General features: G+C 33.4%; 1 pseudogene; it reads right to left on the reverse strand.

Moving 5' to 3' along the window:
* Positions 1 to 250: 250 nt before the first annotated feature.
* Positions 251 to 2,407, reverse strand: LOC125210030 (annotated as a pseudogene).
* Positions 2,408 to 12,534: the final 10,127 nt, after the last annotated feature.

The raw sequence follows: 12,534 nt of genomic DNA on the forward strand, positions 1-12,534 counted from the left end.
TACTACTCCCTCCGTTCCTTCATAGTTGAGTCATTTTTCCATTTCGGGAAGTTCCCTCATAGTTGAGTCATTTCCATTTATAGTAATTTTTTCCCCTCTCTTACTTTACTCTCTCTTACTTTATTCTCTCTACTTTATTCACTTTTTACTTTATTCTCTCTACCTTTTTCTCTTTCTTACTTTTTTATCTATTTATTTAACACACTCAACATTCATTTCTTAAACTCCGTGCTGAAAAGTTCCGCCTCAACTATGAGGGAACGGAGGAGTATAAAGATTCAGAAGTTGAAGAGGTTGGTGCTGCTCTAGGGGGTGAATTTAGGTAAGGTTTAGGTGGAACCTCCAATGCCCCAAATTTCCCTTCCAACATCTCTAACACCCTTGTCATCGACAGTCAGTCCCTAGGGTTTGTCTGAATGCACCACAGCCCAACAATGATCAAATTTCTCTTCACGTGTTGGCTTTCGTCTTCTTCGTCCAATGCTCCAGCAAGATCTCCATCTCTTTCAGCATTCATCTCAATCTGCTTGCAGAGATATGTGGGGAAATATATTTCACTAGTACAATCTACATCTCTTCGATCAACGGTTGTCCTTCCCCAAACCATATCCAAAACCAGCATCCCATAACTATACACATCCGACTTATAAGAGACATCTCCCAAGTTTCTAAAAATCACTTCAGGGGCAATGTATCCTATAGTACCTCTTGTCCCCATCATAGAGACTATGCTTGATCTGTTTGGACACAATTTAGCAAGCCCGAAATCTGAAATCCTTGGATTCATATCCTTATCGAGAAGAATGTTCTGAGGCTTTATGTCCAAATGCAGAATCCTTGTATTACAGCCTTGGTGCAAGTATTCCAGCCCTCGAGCTACCCCAAGAGTGATCTCAAACAATTTGTCCCATCCCAACCCAGATTCTTGAGACGAGGATGCACTATTGCCAATGAACTTCTCAAGAGATACATTAGGCATGAAATCATAAACGAGAGCTCTTTTATAACCTTCAACGCAGAATCCCAAAAGCGTGATGATATTAATGTGGGAGGTTCTGCTAATACTGGCGACCTCATTCACGAAATCTTCCCCATCTCCATTTGATTCATTCAAGACTTTCACCGCCACAGGACGACCATCGGGAAACTGTCCTTTGAAAACATTGCCAAATCCTCCTTTCCCCAAGTTTTCATTGAATGAGTTTGTCATTTTATTTATGTTGGAGTATTTGTATCTAATCGGTGCAGAATTTCCATTGTTTTTCAGAAAGTGTTCGATGTCTTTTTGTTGCTCTTGTTTTGCCTTTCCACGCTTCCTTCGAGTGAAGACATATGAAGCCATCACACAGGATATAAGAGCGGCTATAGTCAGACCACCTGTCAAGCAAAAGAGTTGTTAAATTTAAGGAATCTGAGAATAATGAAAGTGAAAAAGTATGCTGACAACAATCAAACATAAAGGAAACAGAGTAGGTGAAGTATGAATGATTGAAAAAAGAAGATTTAATTAAGAACATGCACATACCTATGAAAAAGAACATATGGCGTCTGGTCTTTCCTGCAAAGACAATCGACATTATTAATTTTTAAATACACCGTAAACAGTCAAGAGTCTAATTTTAGTGGACGATCAAAGATGGAAAAACAAGACTATTTTGCATGGAGGGACGCAATATTTGTCAATGCGGGCGGCAACACCTATTCTGTGTGTGTGTGTCTCTTGAATGTCTAACATGTCAGCGTTCGATTCTCGCTATTGTCTATTCTCTGGACAATTAATGAGGGACGGAGGGAGTACTTACCTCTTGTTCAGTTACCTTCTCTTTCAAAAACTTGGCTTGTAAATAGTGTAATCTCACCTTCATCCTTATAACTAATTTAATTAGATATACAATCTATTTAAGATTATTACATATGGGTAGCGATAAAATGTAAACTCATATCTCCAAACTATGATCTGAATCGTTAAAATATATCTGTTCAACAAATGACAAAATAGTAGCAACAAAAAATGTAAATGTCAACACAACATCAACCATTGACACTATGTTGACATTTTCTGTTGCTATTATTTTGTCATCTATTGACATTTTCTAACCATCTATTGACATTTTCTAACCATCAAGATCATAGTTTGTACTGAATAAAGGAAAGAAGTGAATAATATCTTACTTGGTCCGCAGCTCCTACAATAACTCGTCGGCGTTATCGACCAATTCATCACAAACCCCCTCCTCAAAACCACCCCAACATCCACCACTTCATCTCCTCTCTCATCTTCATTCAACTCCGCTCGTCCCACCCCGTTCCAATTGCACGTGTCGACCGCTCTCCCCGAATTCACATTGCCAACAAACATCGCCAAAACATTACAACCAACCTCGTACCTCAGCAGCTCATCGCTCATTACTTTTATCTACTCCCTCCGTCCCACTTAAAATGAAACTTTTGAAAATCAGCACGAGCTTTTATATAGTGTTGTTTTGTGAGTTAATGAAGAGACAGTGAAGTACGAGGGATGAAAAAGTAGAGAGAGATTTGTCTCCATTTTAGAAAACGTTTCGTTTGTAATGGGATAACCAAAAAGGAAAATGTGAATATTAGTTTTATACTCCCTCCGTCCGCCATTAGGAGTTCCATTTATGGGCGGGGCTCGAGTTTTAAGAAATGTTAAAAAAAAGTGGGTGAAATAGGTGTCCACTTGTATATATATTAGTTTTAAATGAAATGTGAGTATGAGTTAGTGAAAGGTGAGACTCTATTACCATTTATAGTAAAAGTGAACTGGGACTTCTATTCATGGACGGACTAAAATGGAAAAATGGAGCTCCTATTCGCGGACCGAGGGAGTAGTACTTTATAAAATGTGAATGGAGTTATGTAAGAGAATAGACCATTTAGTGGAAGAGCCTCGACATATATTGGGCAAAGAATTATCTAAATCTAAACCAATCAAAACTCAGAAACTATATTTTTCGGTGGACAATTCTCTCACGAAAACTTTTCTACTAGCTATAAACTCAGGAAATCGATATAAGTAATCATGAACATGAAATCAACGGATGAAATTTTAGTCAATTCCGTGCAATATGTATCTTTTGGTGACGATGTCAAGCCAGAAATTTAACAATATAATAGAAATCGAATTCGATGCAATTTGAGTTCTGTAACCAAAGTTTTGGCGCATTTGGGTTTGAGGAGCAGATGAAATTTTTCGTAGTTTTCAATTTTTCGCTGTTGCATAGAAAAAAATCCTGTACTATAAAGTTTATGCTTAATTGTTTATTCTTGAATTTATAAATTATAACGGTCGGTTCTTTTGGTGAAATTACATCGCTCTCGATTCTAACTGAGATCCGTAGTAATTTGATAATCGGAACCATTCATATAACCGATCTTAGTCGGTTCGGGTATTGGAACTGAGTAGGTAAGCTTTTCTTGAGCATGGCTATGAAACATTTAACATAAAATCAGTGGCATGCGAGAGTATTAGATTAAAATACATCCATTTCAATTTATACGTGGCAAAACACATTCATAGGTCCTTATACTTTAATCAAGATGTTCATTAGTTTTTCGTACATTTTTTTCGTTTTAATAGGTCCTTACACCTTTCTCATAAATTTCATCACATCCTCGTACAATTTTTTCGTTTTAGTAGGTCCTTATACTTTGATTATAACTTTTATTAGGTCCTTATACAATTTTTTATTTTAAGATATTTTTTTACTTTTATCTTAGATAATAATTTATATTTAATTAAATTTAATGAACCTTTAGTTTTATTATTTAACTTATCTTATGATTATAAATATTCAGGGAAACATACCTTTCAATATAAATATAAATAATCAATTGAAAATTCGGATAGTTATTCTAAAAAAAATTCGATTTTAATCTTCAATCATCACGGTTAATCTTTTTATTATTATCTACAACTTATTGAGATTATTGGATAACAAGATGATATTATCTTTATAGACTATGCTAAGTTAAATAATGGAATATTAAAAAGTTCATTAAGTTTAATTAAATTTAGATTATTATCCAAGATAAATGTAAAAAGTTCCCTAAAATAAAAGATTGTACAAGGACCTAATGAAAGATAATAAAAGTATAAGGACCTAATAAAACGAAAAATTGTACGAGGACCTGATAAAAATATTGTGAAAAGTATAAGGACCTATTAAAACGAAAAAATTGTACAAGGACCTAATGAACATTTTGATTAAAGTATAAGGACTCAAGAATATGTTTTGCCTTTACATATTGTTTTATGTGATTTTTTGATGTGATATACATGAAGAACATAGGTTTATATATATGTGAGTGATCTTGATTTTGGAGGAAGGTATTTATGAAAAATAGCCATTTTTCTATAATGGAAAATAAAAAATTATAAACACTTTAAAGGAAAAATACACTTTTAAAGGAAAAAGCAACCCATATGATCACAATTTTTTACGGGAAAAAAATGCTCTAGATGAAGACAATTTTAAAAGAAAAGGCAACTCGTGAAGACTCTTTTAATAGATGTAGTAGGCTAAGTGATACATTTCTTTTTTTTCAGCAATAATTAACTTTCTTCTTTATTTTGCTATATCTTCTTTTTTTCTCTATTTTGCTTTATCCTTTTTTGTCTTTCCTGCTTTTTTACTACTCCTATATCCTAATTTATTACTTCCTTTTTCAACCAAATATTGTCCATATTTCGGTCCATTAATAAAATATTGTCCATTTTGATTTTTTCCATTTTTAGTAAATGGACCCTACTCTTCACTGACTCGTTACAATCACATTTTATTATAAAACTAATACTCCCTCTGTCCTATTAGAAATGCAACGTTTTCCTTTTTGGGTTGTCCCACTAAAAATGAAACGTTTCCTAAAATGGAAACATCACTCTCTCTACTTTACCTTAACTCACAAAACAACACTTGCATAAAATCTTGTGCCGGAAACCAAATGTTTCATATTTATTGGGACAGAGGAAGTATATAAAAGTGATATTTATATTCCACTAACTGCTTTAACTCTCTTTTATTCATATTTCTTCAAACCCGTGTGAGTAAAATGTGGACAACATTTAATAGACATAGGAAATATATAGTAATTTAACTCACTAAACGGCACTACCTAAGGCTGTGTGGCTATATAGAAACTCTTCACTTAGTGATAGATATGAATATGCGAACACCTATATGTTGGCATGCGAGAGTATTATAAGATTAAAATACATCATAACCACCAATCTCCATTTCAATTTATCTAACAATTTATTTTTATTAATTGCATAATTTTTTCAAATGCTCTTACAAATTCATCACAATATTTATTATATGGTATTCAAATTATGCAACAATAAATGGTCAAGTAAGCCTCATTGCTTTCCATCTTCGAGGTCCAAACCGCCACGGTGAAGCACATGACGGGATGGCGGGATTTCGGCCTTGGGATTATGCGGAGGTCTGGAGCACCGGTTTACACAGTCGAAAGAGCAAACTACATCAGGTCCAATGCATCGCTTCATACAATCATCGTAACAATCCCCATGCACCGACACGAACACCATCATTAACAACAACGCAACCATTTTGGCTCTCATATTTTCCATTTTCTTTGATAATATTTGTATTGTTGGATGTGATTTTTTGATGGATACATGTGATGAACATAGGTTTAATTTATATATATGTGAGGATGAGGATCATGATTTTGGAGAATGATATTTATGAAAAATTGCCATTAGTCTATAATGGAAACTAGAATTAAGGAAAAACACTCTAGCTACATGATACTATTATGACTGTGAGTTAGTTGACATAAAATTATGGGAATTTCTGTATGTTGGCATGCTAGAGTACGAGATTAAAATACATCATAATCAGTAATGTACAATTCAATGTATCCAATAATTTTTGTATATTAATTGCACAATTTTAAAATACATGTTCACAAATTCAAAGAGGCAACAATCAATGTGTTCACCGCAAGATTTATTGTAGTAATGAAATTGTGCAACAATATAAGCAAAGCCTCTCATTGCTCTCCCTCTTTGAGTTCCGGACCGCCACGTTGAAGCACGGGACTAGCAACGGAGGATGGCAGCGATGTGCTGTGGGAACCGGCCGGGTCGTGGCAGTTGCCTATACAATGGGCAGTGCAAGCTATAACGCTTCCACTGCAATCCTTCATACAATCGATGAAACAAGTCCCATGCGCAGACGCAAACACCATCATTAACACCAAAGCAACCATTTTGGCTCTCATGTTTTCCATTTTCTTTGAAAATATTTGTATGGTTGGATCACTTGGATAGTTGGATATATGTGAGTTTTGATGGGATATATCATATATGTGATGAACATAGGTTTATATAGATGTGAGGGACTGTGATTTTGGAGAGGAATATTTATGGAAAATAGCCATTAGTCTATAATGGAAATTGAGGATATAACCACTTTAAAGAAAAAGCATTCTAGATGAAGGCACTGTTAATAGGGATGATATTTTGCGGATTATGTTTTTCATCTCATGTTATCTAAATTATATCCTCCAACCATTAGATGGTGAGACCAATAAGTGTACTATTGAATTGGGACCAATATGTGTACTACTAATTAAGAATTGAATTTTCAAATAGACTATTGAATTTAAAAGTTTTATAGCATCACATTGACATTATAATTCAGAAAAAAGTAAAATGTTTATATAAATTTTTATATAATCAATCCTATTTAAGAATGTAATTCGCAAGGATTACTTAATAACATAATATTTCAAAATATATTAAATATATGTGGAGGAAGGCCACATATCAATAAGTTAGAAAAAAAATACTTTTAATGTGGATGATAATTAGGTTCATGGGAATTGAAGTGATTGAGAAACTATATTATCAATTTTAAGCACAGTAATTTTGAATTGTTTTATTCTATCTACGTCCTTTTGCATATAAATGAATCCTGATTAAACCATGCCACCATATTACTCCTAACTATCAGCTATATATATGATCCGTCAATTGAAAATGAAAACTTTTGAAATGAAATTAATTTAATGCACAATTAATAAAGTAGAGAGATAGAAAAAAAAATTATTATGGTGTTTTTAGCGTAGAACAGGTCTTGCCTTTAATGAGAAAAAAAATCCTAAAATATAAAATTAATAATTTTAAAGGAAGATGGCCCCTTCTTTGGGAGACACGTGAATTTATGCAACTTTATTTTGTGTATGAAGTGGAGAGAGTAAAGTAAGAGAGATGGAATAAAGTAGAGAGAAAAGTGTTTCCATTTTTAGTAATTGGTCATGTTGAGACATACCAAAATGAAAAGTGGGTCATCTTTAATGGGACGAAAGGAGTATATAAAAATGGTATCCGCATTCAACTAACTTTTTCAACGCTCTTTCTTCACATTTTTTTAAAAGCTGTGTCGAATCAAATATGAACAGCATTTGATAGACATAGGGAGTATATAGTAATTTTAACTGACTAAACAACACTACCTAAATTTATGTGGCTATATAAAAACTCTTCACTTATGCTAGGACAGAGGGAGTATTCATTTTTAGTTTATGCATGTTATGTAGGAGTAACTTTATATTATAAGACTCACACCCCTTGGTTAAAAATTTCGGGATCCACCACTGACGTGGGTGGTTGTTGATCCAGCTGGCTCAACGGAAGCTGCATTTATACCAAGATCAACGGCAGCTGCGACGCTTATATGGTGCAGTTCTTGAACAAATATTTTGAACCCTAATTAAGATGAATTAGAAAAAACTTAGCCTTTATTATTTCTTTTAAATTAGTCAAAATTATATCAATATACACTTTAATGGGACTAGATATATGTGAATGGAAAAAATCAACTTTTACAAAAAAAAAACGTTTAATGCGGATGATAATTAGTAATTTATGGGTCCATCAAATAGTAGTAGATGGCAATTGAAGAGTTCGAAAAAATATTTCAATTTTTAGCAAAAATTGGAATACTCACAAATACTAACATGAACTGTCTATGAAGAACATATGTTTATATATATATGTGAAATATTAAAAAAAAAATTGTTAGTACTATTAAGAGTGTGAGTTATTTGACATAAAATTATGGGAACTTCTGTATGTTGGCATGCTAGAGTATGAGATTAAAATACATCATAATCAGTAATGTCCAATTCAATTTATCTTTTAATTTGTGTATATTAATTGCACAATTTTAAAATGCTTTCACAAATGCAAAGAGGCAACAATCAATGTGTTCACCGCAAGATTTATTGTAGTAATGAAAGTGCAACAATATAAGCAAGCCTCTCATTGCTCTCCCTCTTTGAGTTCGGGACCACCACGTTGAGGCACGGGACTAGCAACGGAGGATGGTACCGATGTGTCGTTGGAACCACTCGGGTTGTGGCAGTTGCCTATACAATGGGCAATGCAAGCTATAACGCTTCCACTGCATCCCTTCATACAATCGATGAAACAAGTCCCATGCGCAGACGCAAACACCATCATCAACAACAACGCAACCATTTTGGTTCTCATATTTTCCATTTTCTTCGAAAAATATTTTTATTTTTGGATGTGATTTTTTCGATGGGGTATATGTGATGAACGTAGATTTATATATATGTGAGGTACTATGATTTTGGAGAGAGGTATTTATGGAAAATATCCATTAGTATATAATGGAAATAAAGAAATAACCACTTTTAAAGAAAAAAACACTCTAGATAAGACACTTTTGAAAGGGTTGATAATGCAGATTATGTATTTCATCTCTTGTTAGCTGAAATATATGTTGGATTGATGTATATGGAGGAAGGCCACATATCAACGCTTTAAAAAATGTAATTTTAATGCAATTGATAATTAGCAATTTATGGTTCCATTGAAAAGTCAACGGCATGCAGTGGATGTGTTTGATAAAAGACTTTAATTTTAAGCCATTATATTCCCTCTAACAATAGAGTCATTTTGTCATTTTAGTACGTTCCATAGTAATAGAATAATTCTCCTTTATAGTAAAAGTCAACATATTTTTTCACACCTACTTTACTCTCTCTTACTTTTTTCTCTCTTCATCTCTCTACCTTTTTCATTTTCCAATTTATTCTCCTTTTACTTAACTCATCTAACACAATTTTTCTTAATCTCTGTGCCGAAAAGAAACGTCTTCATTACTATGGAACAGAGGGAGTAGTATTTAGTGTTTACATGCTACTCTATCGAAAAGTCAACGGCATCCATTTTTTTTCCTAATGGCAATATTTGAGATTTTGTGATTGAAATTTCGGAGGCAGATTACATAATTTTGTAACCAAATTTTTATGTCATACTACAAAGTTTATCCAAAATAAACAGTACTCGCTCTGTCCACCTAAATCCTAAAATCTGACACATTTTGTCATTTCGATTTCTCTGCCATTTAGAGAAACATACACATTTTTTTCATTTTAGTTACTGGACACTATGATCCACCAACTCTTTTTTACACACATTCTACTATAACTATTTTCACTCATTTCATATAACTTAAATAATTTTATAAAACTCGTGTCGAATAAAACATATCTTTAAATGGTGGACACGTGGAGTATGTAAATTATCTATTCTTGAAATTATAAATTCTAAAGTTCTTTTAGTTAAACCAAAACCATTCTTGATTCTAACCGAGAACCCCATGCGTAGTGATTTGATAATCGGAACCATTCATATAACCGATCATAATCGGTTCAGTTATCAAAACCAATAAGTAAGCTTTTCTTGAGCATGGTTGCGAGTCATATGACATAAAATTAGTGATAAATATGAATATGAGAACGTCTTTATGTTGTTGCCATACGAGTACTAATTAAAACACATCATATATAATCATTTCAATTTGATTGCACAATTTTTTAAAATGCTCCTACAAATTCATCACAATATTGTGCTACAACATAAGTGCTCAAGTAAGCCTCATTGCTTTCCATCTTCAAGGTCCGAACCGCCACGGTGAAGCACATGACCGGCAGCGGAGGATGGCACCGACGCGGTGGTGGGACCACGCGGAGGGGTGAAGCACTGGTTTCGACAGGTGACAGAGCAATTTGTAACGAAATCACCGCATCCATTCATACAATCGTCGTAACAACTCCCATGCGCGGACACAAACACCATCATTAAGAACATAGCAACCATTTTTCCTCTCATGTTTTCCATTTTCTTACAAAATTATGTAATTTTTTGATGTGACATATATGTGAGGGGTCTTGATTTTGGAGAATGATATTTATGAAAAATAGCCACTAATCTATAATAGAAACTAAGAATTAATTGAAACTGGAAAAAAACCACTTTTGACTGAAAAAGCACTTTTGACTGAAAAAGCACTCTAGATAAAGACTTTTAATGGAATGGGATTAGATAGATATATGTGGAGCAAGGGAAAAGTCAACACTTACAAAAAAAATACTTGTAATGCGGATGATAATTAGCAATTTATGGTTCCAACAGAGAGTAGACGGTAATTGAAGTGTTTGAAAAAATATTTTAATTTTAAGGAAAAATTGAAATAGTCATGGCTACAAGTATAAAATGTCTAAATTGGCTTCTGAATATGAGCAAAACCCGTTAAAATTGTCAAAATCAGAATTTTTGGCAATTGAAATAAAATTAACTGATATCATCCGCCATTAGGAGTCTCATTTTAGTTTGACGCGGATTTTAAGAAATAAGAAGGAAAGTGACTGAGAAAACATAGTGGAATAAGTAACCCATTTTTATATTTTAATTTTACAATAGAATGTGAGTAGAATGAGTTATAGAAAGTGAGGTGTACCTAACATTTATAGTAAAAGAGAATCGGGACTCCTAATGGCGGAAGGACTAAAGTAGTAAACCGAGACTTCTAATGGCGGGCGGAGGGAGTAAATTAATATCACACATTGATGTAAAAAGAGCCCCCTGAAACCAATATATAAGTGTAACAGGTCACTCTTCCAAACACCAGTTGGTTTAGGATGAAACCCTATTAATTCTATTATCGTATGAGAGCCAAACGCGGGCCAAATTTAATTAACATGGTAAATTGAGTCAATTTGATAAAGGGCTAGTCCAACCTGATGAGAAAAAAAGTTCAATCCCTCTAAATTTCACATTGAAAGGTGTACAATTGGGCTTTAAATTGGAAAGAAGATTTCATTAAAGGAAAGAATTAAGAGGAGAATGAATGAAGGATTTTGGAAAACATATCAAGAAAATAGTATCTTTCATGTATACTTAGAATTGAAGCAAATCAAATGTTGTGCAACAATTGAGAAATAATCTCTCAAGCATAATAGTATAATTATACTGCAGTAGTCTTTAGAATTTTTTCGATCTCTTTTATTCCGCATTTGATTTTCATATCTAAGTTGGGTGTGATAAAAGACTAAACATCCAAAAAATACATGGTGGAAGGGATAAACTTTGACGTATACCTTGTGAATTTTAAGTCATTTCGACACCGTTATTAGAATATTAAATTAAAATGAAAATACATCATAGTCAATAATCTCCATTTCAATTTATCTAATAATTTATTTATATTAATTGAACAATTTTTTAAAATGCTCTTACACATTCATCACAATATTTATTGTATGTAGTTTTCAAATTATGTAGTGCTCAAGCAACCCTCATTCCTCTCCCTCTTTGAGTTCCGGACCGCCACGATGAAACACATGACTAGGAGCGGAGGACGGCAACATTTCGGGGTTGGAATCACGGGAGCAATGTAGACGACAGTCGACATCGCAAGTTGCAGGGAATTTAGTGCATCCCTTCATACAATCATCGTAACAATCCCCATGCGCGGACACAAACACCATCATTAACAACAATGCAACCACTTTTCCTCTCATATTTTCCATTTTCTTCGAAAATATTTGTATTGTTGGATGTAAGTTTTGATGGAATATGTATGTAGAACATAGGTTTATATAGAGGTGAGGGGTCTTGATTTTGAAGAATGATATTTATGAAAATTTGCAAACTAAAAAAAAGGAAAAAACACTCTAGCTTGATGAAAACACTTTCAAAGGAAAAAGACACAGATGAAGACTTTTAATGGAAAATACACTTTAATGGGATTAGATATATGTGGAGTAGGGAAAAATCATAACTACCTAAAAGTTACTCCACTTTTCATGCGGATGATAATTAGCATCCATAAAAAAGTTACGGCAATTGAAGTGTTCGAAAAAACATTTCCATTTTAATAAAATGGGGACGCTGGAGGGAGGGGGGGTTTTAAATTTAACTAATCGAGCAGTAAATCTGGATTGAAATTGAAAAATAGTTGACCCAATAATATATCCCCAGTCTAAATAAAAGTCCAATCTCTCCAAAATTCACCTTGAAGAGTTTTGAGAGAGGGAGTTTGCAAATAAAATAAAAATATAATAATAATGAAACCAATATAAGTCTAATGGGTCACTCCTATCACTAATTGGTTTTAGAATATGTTAAGTGTAGATGATACGAGTACATCTTCGGTAATATTCCCAGTA

The sequence above is a fragment of the Salvia hispanica genome, chromosome 3 (assembly GCF_023119035.1).
Source record: "Salvia hispanica cultivar TCC Black 2014 chromosome 3, UniMelb_Shisp_WGS_1.0, whole genome shotgun sequence".
Lineage (NCBI taxonomy): Eukaryota > Viridiplantae > Streptophyta > Magnoliopsida > Lamiales > Lamiaceae > Salvia > Salvia hispanica.